Source organism: Psammomys obesus, unplaced genomic scaffold (genome assembly GCF_907164565.1).
Source record: "Psammomys obesus unplaced genomic scaffold, mPsaObe1.curated_primary_1811, whole genome shotgun sequence".
Classification (NCBI taxonomy): domain Eukaryota; kingdom Metazoa; phylum Chordata; class Mammalia; order Rodentia; family Muridae; genus Psammomys; species Psammomys obesus.
The window spans coordinates 6,414,986-6,432,050 of record NW_026596039.1 but is presented as its reverse complement, the minus strand read 5'-3'; the positions used below and the strand labels follow the sequence as shown (position 1 = coordinate 6,432,050).

Here is a 17,065-nt window from a genome sequence, read left to right as displayed (position 1 = left end):
CTCTCAAACTCCACCCACAACCAGTCCGTTACCTCCTCACCTCTCTCCAGGTCCCTAACCCGTCAGCAAGATCTTAAGGCAAGTTACCTCACCTCTCCAGGTCCCTAACCAGTCAGCAAAGTCTTAAGGCACGTTTCTAGGGCTTTAGCACAGGCTCCTGCCAAGATGCCCAAGGCGATGAGAAGAAGGCTGCCCCCACCTCCAGCCCCCAGGTGGGAGTCAAAGGTCAAGTGGGACTTTGCCCTAGAAGGCTGGAGTCCCAGTCCCTGCTCCGATCCACCTGTCATATTGCTTTTCACTTTTTTCACTGCCTGAATTGGAAGCAGTGGCACTTCCTCCCTGAGGATAGTGGCCTCCAGCAGGGAAAGTTGGGGGTGGGGGGATAGGAGCTAGCCACTCTCCCTCCAGAGGACAGTCCAGGAAAAAGAAGCACCTCCTCCTGGTCCCTGCTTCCCTTCCCCAGGCTTTGCCTAGTCAGACAGGAGCCCACAGGAGTGTTTGTTGTGAATTTTGAGTTGTTGCTAAGTAAGAAGGGAGGGAGGAGGGAAGCTGAGGGTGTGTGTGTGTGTGTGTGTGTGTGTGTGTGTGTGTGTGTGGTGAGTGCGCACGCCTATGGAGCCAGGGCAGCAGAAACTGAACTATAATGGTGGCTCGTGGCCAGTGGGCACCCTGGATTTGACTCAACCAGTAGAAGCCAAAGCCAAGAAGTGGAGACAAGTAATTGGGATGACCAGAAATTCTACCTTGTCCCCCCATCCCCCAGGTCAGAGCTCAAAGTCTCCCACCTCCCAGCAGGGAATGAGGCTTGGAAAAGGCCTAGACCTGTCAGTGATACCAAGCTTTAACCATTTCCCCATCCAGGGCACACACACCCACTCCGGCAGCATTACCCACCCAGAGACAGAGGGGAATGCAAGGAGTAGGGGCAGAAAGCCAGGAGGAGTTAGCTCCAGAGAAAAAGCCAAGCAGGAGGCTAAGCCAGGACGCGGCCACTGCAGACAGGATGGGGAGGCCAAAAGAGCAGAACAGAAGCACATGGGCCCGCTCACCTGGAATAATGTGTGTCAGGTTCAGGCTCAGGGGTGTGGTCTGGGATGGGGGCTCCCTGTGGAGAGACGGTCACAGCTAAAAGTCCCTGGCCAGCAGCAATCTATGCCCCTGACCCTCCCAGAACGCCAACCCCAGCCTCCCATGTGCTCCCCCCACCGCCCCCCCAGCCAGAAACACATACACTTACAGACAACCTACAGCTCCAGGAAGTCCCAGAGTTGCTCACACACACATATACACACCCAATCCTGACTTCTGTGGACTGGCCAGGAGCCAGGCCTGACCCAGCTGCCCCACCACACCACTCCCCCTCCCTGCCCTGGAAGCGGGAAGGAGAAGGCATTGGAAGACCTCAGAGTTAGTTCCCTGAGAGCTTGGCCCTACAGAGAGAGGGAGGGGTGGAGGACTCCCACGACCTGGCCTGAAGACCTGGGGGGAGGGGTGGCTGAGGTCCAGGGATCCCAGCTTCCAAAACCAGTCACCCCCAGGTTAACCTGTGGCAGGGGAAAAGGCTTATGTTCCTATGCACCTATGTGGTTGCCTTGGCTACAACCCTGGTGCCCCAAAGACAAAAAATCCTGGGCACCTGGTCTAGTACCAGGGCCTGGGGTGAGGAACGTTCAGCAGTTTAGTAGCAGGCACTGGGTGAAGCTCCCACAGCAGGAGGGAGGGAGGCTGGTGGCTGGGCTCAGTTTGTACTGGGGGTCAAAGGGGAGTTCTTTTCCGAAGAATTCTGGGAGAGAAGCCAACTAGAGCAAGCTGCTAACCACCCCTCCTCCCTCTCCCTCTCTTGCTGCACTGGGGTGGGGGGTGGGGGTGTCCCTGCCAACCAGACTTAACCCTCTGCAGCCTGTGTTGCTCCTTGGCCCAAGATGGGGCTGTTAAGAGGGAGACCTGTGACTGCACCCAGCCTCCAGGGATAGAGACAGGGGGCATGATGACATGTCCGCCAGGAAGAGGCTGCCTCCACACGGTTCCAGCTGCGGCACTCTGCCCTCCCGCCATCTAGGTGACTTTTCTAGACTCAGTTCCCGAAGGTGTCTGCAGTGCCGTGCCCATGTGCATGTCTCAGAGACAGAGATTGAGAAACAAACTGAGAATTCCCTGCCAAGGCCCTCCCCCTGCTGGGTCACTGAGCCCTGTACCAACAGGGGCCTCTACAGAGGCCGAACGGGAAGCCTATCCTATGCCCACCTCCAGATGCTGCCTCTACAGGCCCTTCCCTCATACAGATAGCCCCTGCCCATCTTCCTCCTCACTGGCCTTTGCATGGACTTCCAGAAAAGCATTAGGTTACAGCCTGAGATCCTAAGATAGGAAACTGAGTCCTAGTGAGGAATCGAAGCTTCCCAGTGACCGTATACCGCCAACCAGCATAAATAAGCTACCAACACTCAGGCTTTAGCCGGAAGAAACAAAACCCCAAACACTCATAGTCCCCACCTCATGCAGAAACTCACCCTTGGTAGGGAGGGAATGAGGCAAGACAACAGTAAGAACTTTCTGGACCATGGCTGCGATGGCCAACCCCAAACGCCTGCATTCCAGGCCCTCTTTGCCTTTTGCTTGGGATTAAATTTTGAGCTTGAGCTGGGTGCAGTGTGCAGGCCTATAATCCCAGTACTCTGGGAGGCAGAGACAGGGGGACCTCTGTGAGTTCCAGGAAAACCTGTTCTATAAAGTGAGTCCTGGACAGCCAAGGCTACAGAGAAACCTGTCTCAAGTGTAATTTTTTTACTTTTGAGCTTGTTTTGTTAAGGAACTGTAAGTAGAGAAGTCAACTACCAAACTCCCAGGTAATTTGTGACTGACAGTTCCGGGTCTCCATTGAAGGAGGTGACTGTATAAGGGGAAGGAGCATGTTCCTTTAGTCCCTAGGCCCCTCTACCAGCCATCACTACACCCTCAGGACACAGTGTTGCCTGGTGCCACTGAGCACACAAGGCCAGAGAAAGAGAGGGAGCAACGGCTGGCAACAGCTCATCCCGGCATTTCCCCAACTCTGCCACTCTCTCTCCAAGGCCTCAGAGCTGCCAGAAGCTTGGGCCCCACTCCAGGAAACCTCCCTATCAAAGGGCAGAGGACTCCACGTCCCAGGGAGCTGCAGGGGACCTGTGACTACACCCCCCCCCCAGACATGTTCCCAGGGTGAAGGAGGAGGCAGAACAGATGCAGAGCGTAAGCACACATCAGAGACACACCTCCAGCACACTCCTCAGAAAGAGCCCCTAGATACACACAAGTGAGAGACAAGCAGACACACTCTCAAGCCACGTCCTAAAATAGCCCAAACTTTCCTTAAGACCCATGAGAGTGGCAAATTCGGAGTCAACTCCAAGAGAGCTCAGGAGACAGCCAGACACACAGAGCTACTGACACAGACACACCTACTCCGGGACACACTGCATACAAAGTCGTACAGTTTGTGTCCATGTGCAAACACGCAGACCCAAATGTTGTACCTCAAGAGAGACACAGCTTAAAGCCAGATTAGAAGAGTTGCTGCGAGTGGGGAGGGGACTCAGATGGGGGCGGCGGGGAAGCGCTCAGGATTTCAAAACAGTCCTGGTTTCGAAATGCTGGAAATGCTGGATTCAGGGCCATTCCTGGAGCTGGGGGAGGGGGAGCAAAGGGGAGGGGAACATGGGCCAACTTGGACCTACCAGAACAAGGATGAAAGTGCCAGACAGAGGTGGTTCAGCCAGTGGAGAAGGGGACCCAGAAAAGGCTACCAAGCTAGGAGCAGCAGCTAGCCTAATACCAAGAGGGGAGGGCCCTGCCTGCTGGACAGAGGGCAAAGGAAAGGCCTCCACTGGCTTTCACCACTGGCAGGAAAAGTGAGGAGGCAAAGGGAACCTTCATTCCCCTTCAGGACTGAAAGAAGCCACCACACCCCTTTACCTACCCACAGAACAAGGTGACCAACCCTTCGCTCCAGAAGAGTGCCTTGGGTATGCTTCCCTGGCTAGTAAGGGTCAAACGACAGTGGGGACAACTGCCCCCACACGCACAGCAGGCTAAGGGAACATCTCCCTAGGCATCTTCATAGTTTCCCATGAGTACCCCCACACCCAGGAAGTCACCTTTCCCTGGTAGCAAGAATGTCCTCACTGCTCCTCCCCCAACCTCCAGGGAAAGTAGACAGAGGGAGGGAGGGAGGGAGGGAGGGAAGGAGGGAAGGAGGGAGGGGAGGTCAGGCAAGGCTGGGGGTGGGGCTTTGGAGGCCTGGCCCTGGCACCCGGCAGGAAATTCCAGGCTGTAACTCCAGGCTGCCTTCAGGGCCACCCATCCAAGTGACAGGCTCCAAGCAGCTCTGAAGCTTCAGGGCTGTGGCCTTCTTCACCTAGCCCCTCAGCTCCTGGCCCTGACCACCCAGCCCTGTAGCCCCAGGGCTGAAACTCAGAGGCCCAGATTAGGGAAAATTTTGTAATCCCTGGTAGAAGCCCCTACCAAGATCCTTGAACTAATCTGAGCCTCTTTCCTCAGATCCCTGGGGGTGGTGTGCACAGTGTGGCTATGGGTGGGCAGCTGTTGGGGCTGGCAAGCAGGGGCACAGATGCCAAGCTATGGCAGCCAGGCGTTCAACAGGTTGAGCCAGTCCTTGGAATCGTCAGCCCCACCCCAGGGAGAGCGGGCCTGGCAGAGGCTCCCTGCCTGGGGCACCCAGCCTGTACCGCTTTGCTCCCACGGCTGCCCACTTTCCCACGGTGCCATCCCCCTCTGTCCCCTCCCCCCCCAGGTCAGCACCCGGGCAGTGCCAGGGCCTTGGTACAAGGAAGCAAGGGATGCCATTTTCCTGTCATCCTTGGGTGCCTGGGTTCTTCAGGTACCTTATTATCAGCAATGGGGAAGCTCAGGGAAAGCAAACATAGCATCAGGGCCACATTAGCCCCCACCCCCACCCTTACCTGGCTGCCTTTGATCCCTAGAAGACTGGACAGACATTCTGGCTCCCTCGAGTTGCCCCAGGGTGCTGGGACAGAACCTCAGCCTGAGGCAGCGCCAGAGGCAGGGTGAGGGTGCCCTCAGCAATTCATCTAAGGTTCTGTGGAGGAGAGGCTGCGGGGGGGGGGGGGGGGGGGGGGGCTGGTAAGCACGTAAGCAAGAGCTTCTGCTGCCTGCAATGCTGGTGCTTTCTCCCCTACCTCACTCACTCCAGGTCTCCTTGGAGCCGGAGCACCATCCCAGCCACTTCTCCCAAAATCAGCCAGCCCCACCGCCAAAGAGAGTCAGTCCCCCTTTGTAGCACGTTTCCTTTAATCTAAAGCAGGTGCCAGGCATTCTGGCCCTTGCTGAGTCGACACTGCCACTCTGCCACCCACTAGGTCTCTCTCTTCCCGGCAGGCTACTGGCCTGCATGGTTGTTGAAGCTGAACCCTCCATGCACACACCCACCACCACCACCACCACCACCACCACCACCACCACCACGCCTGCCTAAGGCTTCTGCCCAATCCAGGTACCAGGAACTTGCTAACCAGGGTCAGGAATGCTCTGTGTACTTTGAACAAGCAAGATCACTAAGCTCCATTAGCACTGATGCTTTAACCCCCGATTTCTGGGAACCGCCAGCCCTTCTCTAGTCTTCAGTCCTCCCTTCAGGAGCCCTCCACCCCATCCCAACCATGAGCAACATGGCTTCACGGCTTAGCAAAGAAATCCCTGTAGGGATTTCATAGTAGCCAGAGCCCTCCCTGGTGGTCAGGACCAGGTAGGTGGGTCACTTGAGGGAAAGTGTTTTCCTTCCTGGTACCAGAGTCCTGCTTCCCTCCCTGCTTCTCACCGCCCTCTGCCACTCTCACTCTATCCTGAGGCTTCCAACTGTGGGGCCTGAGAGCTGACTTTTAACACACTCTTCCCTTGGAGCCATGAAATCATGGTCTTGGCCAGAGAAGGCAGCCAAGCCCACACTGGGGAGCAGCAGAGGAACTCCTGCCCCAGGGAAGTGACTGACCCCTGGAGAGGCTGAGGAGAGGGGGAGAAGGAAGTGTAGGTATTGTCATTGGTGGTGGTGTGGCAGCTACAGTACAGACAACATTCCCTGGGGGGGGGGGGGGGGGACAGAACAGCAAGCAGCTCAATGGGAGGGAGGGAGGTGGAGCAAAAGATCAAGGGGCCGCAGACCCCCCTTTCCAGGGCTCAGACACGCGCCAAGACCCCCTCTCTCAGAAACAACACTTCTTCCCGTAAAGCAGAGGTCCCCCAGACAAGACATGAAGACACACAGCCCAAGCAGCACACAGAACAGGAGGAGGAGGGAAGAAGGGGGTGTCAGAGGAACCCGGAAGGAAGCTGGACAGACAGACAGAAGCTAATGCTTGCTTCATTGCTCCAGAGAGACACACTCTGGACTTCCAGACTTTGAGGGATGTTCTGTTTCTCTGCCACCAAGAGGCAAAAACGGAGGCTGGATCGCTGCATCTTCCGAAACCGAATTCCAGCAGCCCTAGGTACCCCAGCTATGCAAGAAGGCCTAAGTCTTACTTCTCTTCCTCACAGCTCCTCCCAAGGAGCTTCTCTGGATCAAGGCAGGAGCCACCTTCCCTTGGCAGTGCAGAGAAACCTCCAAGGAACTGTGTGGCTGCCCCACCCCCAGCCAAGCCCACAACCACTCAGAATCCTGGGCAGAGGAGGCTCCTCCAGGTTCATATGGCACAGAGGCAGTGCCTGGGGGCAGCGGACCCAACCTCTTACTCTTGTCCCAACCCTTCTCCTCCAGGAGGCTCCCACGAGTCAGGGGAGGAGTGCAGGGGTGCTGGGACCCACAGAGTTAGTGAGCCTGGGAGGGGGACTACATCTCCCAGAAGCCCCCAGGGCAGAGTTCCCTGCTCCAGCTGGCCCAAGGCCGGCCTTGTTCTCTGCGCTAAGGTGGTAGGGTCCCCTGGCTGCCCCTAAGCCCTTCTTTCGGTGTTCCGAGAGTGCCAGCTTGGTTGAGAACCTAAGAATATCCTCTAATGACCCTAGAGGAGTCCCCCGCTTCCTAAACAGCCAGGGGTGCGTGCTAGAACGCAAGAGACAATCAGACTGCGCTTCCCCTCCCCAATTTTAACTGGATCTCTCTTGGCGCGCTCCTGCTGGCCTGGCATGACTTTAGCCCTCTGCCCCAACCCAACCCTCACCTCGCACCGATCGGGGGTCCTCACGCCAGGCCGGAGCTGGACGCCATAACCAGGTCAGGGTCGTTGGGTGGACTGGGATCCTCCAGCAGGACAGTGGAGACGCGGAGAAGGCGGGCAGGCGGTGATCTTTTTGATCCTGGACGCCTTGATCTCAATACCAGCCCGGCCCGCGAGCAGGTATCCGGGAGGCGCTGGTTGCCGGGGTTCCTGACTCCCAACCGGGGAGCATGGTCCTGGGCGCCGGCACCGGCGGGAGAGCTAGCGCACCGCCGGGCCGGGGCTCCGGGCTGGGGTCTCGGCCCAAACCTCAGGGCTCCGGCTGCTGCTGCTCCTGCTCCTGCTCCTCCTCCTCCTCCCTTCCTTCCTTCCTTCCTTCCTTCCTTCCTTCCTTCCTTCCTTCCTGCCTTCCTTCCTTCCTTCGCCTCCTCCTTTCACTTTCCTCGAGACCGGCGGGGACGGCGGGCACGGGGTGGGGAGGGGGCTGTCTAGGCGCTTATTGTTGGTCGGATGCCGAGGGTCCAGGTCGCAGCCCCCGGGCGGCGCGGCGCCAGGGGACCCAGGCGTGCGGGCGTCCGGCCGGCTGGCTCCGGGCGGCGGCGGTGCTGCAGCGGCCCCGGATCCGGGGCATGTCCGGCCACTGGCTCCGCCGCGCGCCGCCGCCTCCCCGGGCTCCCCTGCGCTGCCGGAGCCTCGCTGGCCCCTCCACTCGGCTCCTCTCCCCAGCCTGAATAAGCATCGGGGCTCTCTGGCTGCCTCCTTCTGCCTTCATACCAGAGCCGGGAGAGGCCCCTGTCAAAATAAGAGCTCCCCCATCTCGCTCGACTCCTCGCCCAACCCGGCTCCCCCAGCCTCCCAGTGGTCTGACTCGGTAAGGCGCCCGACCAGCTCGCAGGAGGCAGTTGGCCCTGGGCGGGGAAGGGGCCTTCGCCACCTCTGCTCCCCGGTTCCTGAAGACTAGGGAGGAGTTGCACCCACAGCACCACAGCATCCGAGGCTAGGGAGAGGTCTGACAAACCTACCCTCCTCTCTGCACGGATTGCAAAGAGTGGGAGTTCCCTGGACACACACACACACAACTAGATCCCCTCTTTATTGTACCCACCCACATCCATTATGCACCAAGAGCATCTCCTCCCCTCCCCCTAAAGACATAGACCGAATTTTTTCAATTAAACCTTCAACAGTGCAAATTGGATACTAAGAAAATATTTGAGGAAGTAAAACCTTTGTCTTCTCGAACACTCCCTCAGCACAGAAGGCTTCACGCACACACACACACACACACACGCACACACACACACACACACAAACACCATCCTATGGGAAGAAAACAAGTTCTGAGCAGTTTTTAAAGGCATGTCATATGTCCTCTCAGTGGTTACCACAAACCTACAAGGAAGGTGTTCTAGCCCCATTACACAAAGGAGGAAACTGAGGCGTGTGTGACTGGAGGAATTACTGAGTTGCACAACCAGAAAGTAGTAAAGTAGTAAACCAGAAAGTAGTAAACCTCGGACTAGAATTCAAGTCTTCTTCTCCCAGGACACTCTCCTTCTCTCCCACTGCTCCTTCACCTAGAATGAAGATCAACCCGTGGCAAGCACTGACCGCCTCAGAAAGAAAGGACACCAGTGTTCCCTCTGCTCCCCGTCACATCAGTGTTACCCTCCGGAGTACTGGCTCTGCACATCTGCCTGGCACAAGATTCCTAGGGACCCAGATCATAACTTGTAGGCTCTGTGTTCCTTGCACAAATTACACAGGTGTTGGTCAGGTTCAAAGTAGGGCTTTAGTGAATATTGACTGGATGGGTTGATAGTGCCAGGAGCTGGACACTGGGCAAGATCTGGGAGGTCTAGATGGAGGACAGGGTCATAATCCCTGAATAAAGACCTCACCAGGGTGGGAGGTCAAGGCAGGAGGATCTGGAGTTCAAGATCATCCTCAGCTACGTATGGAGCCTGAGCTCAACCTGGGGAAATATCAGGTTCCATCTAAAAATAATAAATGAAAATAAACGAAACCCCTGAAAGCGGAGAGAATAAAACTCTGTAACGTGATACATTGCCATTTACAAAGGGCTTTCCTGTGCATTATCAAATGGCCGTGTTTTGGGTTGTTTTTTTGTTTTGAGACAAGGTCTCGGTAGCTTTGGCTGTCCTGGAACTCACGCTAGGCCTTGAATGCAGAGATCTGCCTGCCTCTGCCTCCTAAGTGCTGTGATTAAAGGAATGAACCACTGCGCCCAGGGACTATGCTTTTTTTTTTTTTAAAGTAGTGCCACATCTTCCAGTAGGCATGTCTTTTTTTTTTTTTTTTTTTAAAGATTTATTTATCATGTATACAATGTCTGGGTACATGTACAGAAGAGGGCACCAAATCTCATTATAGATGGTTATGAGCCACCATGTGGTTGCTGGGAATTGAACTCAGGACCTTTGGAAGAGCAGACAGTGCTCTTAACCTCTGAGCCATCTCTCCAGCCCCGGGACTATGCTTTTTTATAGAAATTTTTGTTTTTATTTTATGTATATGTGTGTGCCTTCATGCGTGCATGCACCCATATGAGTGCCTAGTGTCCATAGAGTCCAAAAGACAAATTAAATTCTTGGAACAGGAATTAGGGACAGTTGTGAGCCACTGTGTGGAGTCTAAGACTGAACCGGGTCCTCTGAGAGAGCAGGAAGTGTCCTTAACTGCAAGCCATTTCTCCAGCATCTCAGCCCCATGTTTTAATCCAATCGACACAGGATTTTCAAGTGTGTACCAACTATTGTGTCAAGCAATGTGCTAGGTTAAAGGCTCAGTTACTCCAATTCCACGAAGCAGATCAAACTTCATTTAAAGGAAAATAAACTGAAGCCAAGAGAAGCTGACCTTTGTGATCCCTGCACTCTGGAGAGTAGACCCATGAAGTTGGTTTTAATTTTCCTTTTTTTTTTTTTTAAGATTTATTTATTATTTACACAGCATTCTTCCTGCACACCAGCAGAGGGCACCAGATCTCATTATAGATTGCTATGAACCACCATGTGGTTGCTGTTAATTGAGCTTAGGACCTTTGGGAGAGCAGCCAGTGTCCTTAACCTCTGAGCCACCTCTCCAGCCCAGGTTTAATTTTCTTCTCTCTCTAGGATCTCTAGGATATACTACTGACCACAGGCAAAGGACCAGCTCACAAAATGGACCCTTGCAGCTACTTACACTTACGGTGATCAGCCTCCCATCACATAAATGACAAGACACTCGGGCTAGTTTGTTTGTGATAGGGTCTCACTATACTGGCTAGCCTGGAACTCTATGTAGAGCAGGCTGGACTCGAACTCACAGAGATTCACCTGCCTCCGCCTCCCAGGCATGTACCACTGAGGCCAGTCCTTCTTACAGTTCCTTTTGGCATAAGTCCTGTTCAGAGTCGGTCTAGAAATCAGTATTTATAGTGGTGGTGGCTGGGTTTCAGGGGTCTCTAATGTAGTACATGAAAACAAAAACCCAGGAGCGTTTGGTATGTCCCGTGAAACAGCCTTGTGGAGCGCTCCCCTGGGTGTGGCTGTGACTCATTCCCCCAGTGTAGGTTCCAGGTCTGGATGCAGAGCCCAGCAGCTTTGGGCAGCCACTGGAGCCAGAGAGCAGGGAAGGCGAGAGGGTGGCCCTTTGCAAGAATCGAGAGGCTCCCTCTACTGGCCAACTAGGGAAGCCACCGTGCTCCCGTGCGTCGCTGCGACACGGGAGCACGGATGTCACAGGTGTGCCAGCGAGTGTCCATGTCGACTTTGGCCAGTAAAAGTGCGGCACGGGCGGGCATAGGTGTATGAAGGCCTGTTCCTGACGCGATGTCTCTGTGCCAGCGCTGCTACAAACCGTTTCTGGAAACTGTACCCACAACTGCATCTTGTAGTGAAAATTACTTTTGGACGGCGGGGAAAGGGCACCCAGGACTGCTTGTTTTCTAAGACTAGCCATCTTCCTGTTTCCGGAGTGATCAGGATGCACAAATAACGCTGACACTCCTCTCCAGCGTACACTAGCCCGAGTAGGTGGGCGCCAGTCAGGGGAAGTTCTGTAGGAGGGACGCTACATCCTGAAGTATCTGAGGGTCCAAGAAAGGGTTAACGTCAAAGCCCCACAGTGACTTCAATCATTGGCTCGGGGCACTGCCCGTCAGAGTTCTGAGGGTGGGGTTTTCGAGGCAGCAGTCAGATGGCCCAGCGCCCCTCACTAGCCCCTGGAATCCCCCCACACCCCCGTCATCCGACCGCTGAGCTGTGCCTACACTGTGCCTGTCTTGGTGGAGACATCTTTCTGGGCCCCGGATGAGGCGCAGATCTGGGCGTCCTGGCTTCCCCACTCTCTCCAGCCGCCTGGCTTCCTGATAGATGGTGATTATTATATAATAGACTTTCTGGACAGAGCCGTGCCAGCGCTGGGAACACTGCCCCTCCTCGAAGCACGCCTTAGGGCCTGGCATCTGCCGCACCGACCTTACCGCCCAGCTGTGCCGTCGTCCCCAGCACCGCCTCCTTCCGGGAGCGGGAGACCCCTAGAGCCACCTTCCCTGGTGGCCAGAGGCCGAGTCCTGGGATGGGGCGGGCCCAGGCTCAGAGTCAGACCGGCGCCCCGCAGGTCTCAGGGTCGGCCTGCTGTGAGCCTCGCTTTAGCCCGTCTCTCTGAGACTGTGGAGTCTACCTGGGCCCCTCCAACCTGAACTTGGAACTTGGGAAGCAACAGAGGTGGGGCTAGGGCTGCTGGGTCCAGGGTCGGAAAGGAAAAGGAGTTTGGAAAAGCTGGGGGTGGGGGTGGGGGGTGCAGGAAACTCCAGGCTGGGCTAGGGGGCCAGCAAGGGCGGGGTGGGGGGTGGTGGGGAGGGACTCTTATCCTGACAGGGCTCCCGCCTTCTCCGACTGGAGGGTTTGGAAAAACTGAGCAGGCAGCCAAGGCTTGGCTGGAAATCCTGCAGCCCACCCTCCTGGGGACACAAAGCTTGGAGGGCGGGGGCAGGGCGGGGGGAGAGAGCGCGACCCCGGGGAGGGCAGGGCCCCTTTTGGGGCTGGGGGCCCAGGGGCCAGGTCCCTGGGGAGGGGGTTCCAGGCGCTGTCTCCCTACAGTCTGCTTCCCCCATCTCCTTGCTCTCCCCCCTCCCCCTCCTCCCCCTCTCCGGCTCCAGCCTTGCAGATTGCGGGCAGACTTAACTCCTAGCGCGCCGGCCTAATGGACTTGTAGGTGGTGACACTTGATTCGCGAAGGAGGGAGGGAGGGAGGGAGGGACTCCGGACCCCACGCCCACAGCTTAACACCTTAAGGCCCGGAACGCAATCCCGGAACCTCGGCCGATCTGAGCCACGAAGGGCTGTCAGTAACAGGAGGAGACACAGGCAAAGTCTACGCCTGAGAGCTGCCAAACGCCTTCCGCTCTAGAGCCTCGTCCTAACTGCCCACCTCCCGCTCCCACCCTCGTTGTCTTCCCCTCACTCCTGGGCTACCTCCCTCCCTCTACCTGAGGCGGAAGTCTAGATTTTGAAGGTCCTTGAGCAATCTCTACTAAAGCTTGCCCCAAGAGGTCCAGCGCACCCAGGTGACCACCCGCTTTTGCTCCTCTTGCGACTTGCAGGGCTTTCCCTGTTCTGAGAGGTCACCTACCCATCTGAAACTGAACTCTAGCCCCCTCGGGCTCCAGACAGGAAAAGGACAAGGGTCTGAGTTGCTGGGAACCCTGACTTAGTCTCCACCCTGGCCTCCCCACCCCGGGGTTGGACACCCTACTTTCGATCACATTTGCCCCCCCCCCCCAGTTTCACTAAGAGTGACTCTGCCTAGGGGAGGTACTTAAAACTAGGCTGGAAGGGGTTAACGGGGCGCTAGAGGAGAACCAGGTGAGGCACCACCCATCTTGGGCTCAGGTGAGAGTAGGTGGGGAGCTGGAAGGATAGTGACCTTAAAGGTTGCTTTTTCTGCCCCCTAGTGGTTAAATATGGTTTAACACTCACTAGAAAAAAAAAAAAAATCCTCGCTGGGGATGTCTGGCTGGAGAGCGCCTCTGAAGTGTGGAAGAAGTCACCACGATCTTTGCCCCGCCGTCCCCGGACTCGCGGGCGGTTTCAGCGGCTTCCAGATCTGCATGGTAGGATTCGTCTTGTGGTACTCAAGTGTAGCGCGCTACAGAGCAGAAGCCGGAGATCTCTCCTCCCAAGTTCTACACCAAATAGAGGGGGTCAGCAGGGAGACTCCTCCCCTTTGCTGCTTCCTTTTTTTTGTGCCCCAAGCCTTCAAAGACCTCCTGGGCTTAGCATCAAATGCTAATTCAGCTCCAGATTCAAAGCTCCTCGGCTTGCCTTCACCTTCTCTCCCCTCTAGAGCCAAGTTGTCTGCTGGGTCTCTCCACTTTGAAGGATTCTAGCAGCTCACAGTCACTTCACCTACCCAGGCAAGACTGAGATTCTCTCTCTATGCAGAAGCCTCCCGAGTCAGGAAAACCAATGATTTAGAAAGGCTGCTTCCCTCCCTCTCTTCAGGTCCTCCATTCTGGCTAAAATTCTTTTTTTGTGTAAATAGTTCTGAGGATGGGTTGTTTGTATTGCTGGGGACTGAACCTGGGCTCTCTCAGTGCCAGGCAACACTTTACCACTGAACTAAATCCCTAGCCATTTTCTTACTTTTTAAATTTTTGAAAAAGGATCTCCCTAAGTTGCCTGAGCTAGCCTTGAACTCACTCTGTAGCCCAGGCAGGCCCTGAATTTGGAATACTCTTGCCTTAGCCTACAGAGTAGCTGGGTTCAGGCCTCTACCACCATACCCAGCTCTCCTTATGAATTTTGATAACCAACTCAGCCCTTTTCCATGACTCCTTCTTTGACCAAGAAGGAGGGGAACCCCCTCCTCTGCTGCTTAATCATTCAATAAATGCTTACTGAAGACCTACTATGTTCCAAGCACTGGACTGGACAGGAGCTTTATCTTGGTGACACGACAGATAGATTTGGCCCCTGTCTTCACACAGCCAACAGTCTAGCTAGGAACAGACAATATGCTGAGAAGGATGATTCAGTGTGAGGAGGACTTAGGCTGCTCCCAGGAAAAAACCTATCCCTGAGCTAGGCATAACCGGGAGCAACATCTAGACCTCTCTGGACCTTGAGGAGATAGGACACACCCGCTGGAAGCCTCAGGATATTGCAGCGGGAGACTTGTAGCAGATAATTACAGAGACTTCTGGGGTCTCCCTCCCTATGTTCTCCAAGGAAAGAAGACTGGCCTGGAAGACCAGAATATGGGGCCCTGGCCTAATTGCTTTCTAGGCCTGTTTCTTCAAATGTTAAAAAGGGGGGGGGGGTAGTGAGGTGGCTCGGTGCATAAAGATGCCTTTTGCCAAGGCTGACCAGCTGAGTTCAGGGACCCACATGGTAGAAGGAGAGAATCAAGTCTCACAAACTGGTCTCTGACATGCATGTAGAGACAGGAACCCTTCCATGAATAAATTTAAAAAAATGTTTTATGTTCACGTTGGCAGCCAATAAATAATAAATAAATGATACAGAGAGAGTTAGCAGGGCCCCTGCACAAGAATGACACATAAATTCTTAAGGCATTCCTTTCCTCCTCCACCCCCAGACAAGCAGACAAGGTTTCCCTGGGTAGCCCTGGCTGTCCTGGAACTTCCTCCGTAGACCAGGCTGGCCTTGAACTGAGAGATTGGCCTGCCTCTGCCTCCCAAGTGCTGAGATCAAAGGCAACACCACCGGCTTTCCTAGGACATTCTTAAGCCCAGGAGAAGGGGTGGTGGGGTGACTTGAGGATAGGTGCCTGCCTAGCATGTTCAGGGGTCTGAGTTCAACCTCCCGAACAGCTAAGCAAACAAACAAACACATCAACCTGAGAGAAGCCATCGAAGACAGAGTCCCAGGAAAAGCTACAGCCACTTTCCTCCTCTCTTGGCCAGCTGCCTACTTGTCTGCCAATAGTGTGTCTCGGAGACATGATTCCTGCTATTTAATTCTTGTGCTGAAGGCTGGAGCCTCTCTGAGATTGTGCTGGGAGCAGAGAGCCCTCGAAGAACATACGCTTACATTCTGCTTAATTTGCTCTTCTGCGTTACCCTGGAGAACTGTCATTTTGAAGAGAGAGGGTTCACGGGGTGCTGACAGACTTATGCAAAATCACATGGCTGGCAAGCTGTAGGCTGGGAGGTGACCCAGGCCTTCTAGCTCCTGATCCAGACTCTTTCCACGACATCATGGCGGTGCTTGCGTCCAACTTTCCATTGGATGTCTTCCTGTGCCTGGCTCCTTTCCTCGTGGGGCCTTCAGAGCTGGAATGACAGCCTTGACCTCTTTATCTGGATCGTTCCCAGAGTACGGGGTGCTCAGGGCTTCCAGCTCCCCCCTCTTCTCATGGCCCTATTTGTATTTGTGTAGTTCTCTAGTTCATTTTAAGGCGTCACTGGATTACAGAGAAAGCCCTGGGCCAGTCAGAGACTCAGCCCCAGCCATTCCTAAACAGCTGTGTGACTTCAGACAAACACATCTCCCCGGGTCTTATGAAGATCTGTCAGGACCAGTAACCAGTTTTAACTATTAGAGCCTTTGTAACTTGCAGTTCTGGGTTAGGAAGTGGTTCAAAAAGGCATGGTAACACATGCCTATAATTCCAGCATTCAGGACCAAGAGTTTAAGAATAGTCTCAATCAAAACAAGCCTGGGTTCTGTGACACCATGCTTTTTGTTTTGAGACAGGGTTTCTCTGTCTAGCCCTGGTTGTCCTGAAACTAGCTCTATAGACCAGACTGGCCTTGAACTCACAGAGATCCACCTGCCTCTGCCTCCCGAGTGCTGGGATTAGAGGCGTGCACCACCAGCGCACAGCATGACACCATGTCTTTAACAACAATATACAACATGAGGCAAAGGAATGGGCTGACATTTCTGTCTTTCCACATCACCCCACCGCCTCAAGGCCACACGGGCAGTACCTACAGTCTCTTCAGGCTTAGGGCACTGTTTGCTGAGGCACCCACGCTCCGGCTCCATGCTTGGTCCTCTGAAAATTATGGGACAGGTGAGCTGAATAGATGTTGGGCCCTATAACTCAGATAGTAATAACTGCAGAAAAGAATTTGCGTTTCTGGGGCTGGAGAGAAGACTCAGAGGTTATGAGGACTGCCTGTTCTGGAGGGCCCCTGTTAGAGTCTCAGCACTCAGATGGTGGCTCACATTCACCTATAACAGCTTTCTCTGGGACTCTCACGCCCTCTTCTGGTGTGTAGGGGCACTGCATGCAGAGTGGTGGATGACATACATGCAGGCAAAACCCCCATATGGGTAAAATAAGAATAAATTTAAAAAAGAGTTCCCACTGCTATGAATTACTCTGGGTGTCCATCTCTTCACAACCCACAGCCACGTGTACACAAGCCCCTCTACCCCTCTCTTCCACCTTGCAGCCATCGCGAGCATGTTTAGCAATCCACCCGACAACCCCTTCAATGTGGATTGGGCGTGCCCCTTGGGGTTTCTATTTTCCTTTTCCCCCTACCTACCTCATCCAGACTTGTCCTGCCCTCTCACTTCTGGATTACAGAGCCCTGAAGAGCAGGACAAGATGGAGTTCCTCCAACAGATGAGGGATAAATTTATCTCGGTAGGGAGAGAAGTAGGCAGGCCGGGAGCATCAGAGATTAGGAAGGTTTTGGTTGTATTGAGACAGGGTCTCGCTATGTAGCCTTCACTGTCCCGAATCTCTCTACAAAGACCAGGCTGGGCTCAAATCCAGAGATCCACCTGCCTCTGCTTCCTGAGTGCCACCACTCCTGGCCTTTTGTTTGGTGGGTTGGTTTTTGGTTTTTCAAGACAGAGTTTCTCTATGTAACAAGCCTTGGTTGTCAGGCCGCCTCAAACTCAGAGATC

At 54.7% G+C, this 17,065-nt stretch overlaps 1 protein-coding gene and 1 pseudogene across 5 annotated transcripts in view; one reads left to right on the top strand and one right to left on the bottom strand.

The window, feature by feature from the left end:
* Nucleotides 1–8,274, bottom strand: part of Bcl9l (BCL9 like) — a 28,247-nt gene extending 19,973 nt beyond the window's left edge. The window contains exons 1-2 of one of the 5 annotated variants that reach the window (XM_055621693.1): nucleotides 7,170–8,274; nucleotides 1,050–1,105 (exon numbers count right to left, since the gene is read on the bottom strand). The gene's annotated coding sequence lies outside the window, so the exon portion shown is untranslated. Of the gene's footprint in view, nucleotides 1–1,049; nucleotides 1,106–4,958; nucleotides 5,106–7,169 lie in introns of those variants that run through there. The other 4 variants (XM_055621698.1, XM_055621694.1, XM_055621695.1 and 1 more) reach the window with 4 other exon arrangements.
* Nucleotides 8,275–14,665: 6,391 nt separating this feature from the next.
* Nucleotides 14,666–14,763, top strand: LOC129687851 (U6 spliceosomal RNA; annotated as a pseudogene).
* Nucleotides 14,764–17,065: the final 2,302 nt, after the last annotated feature.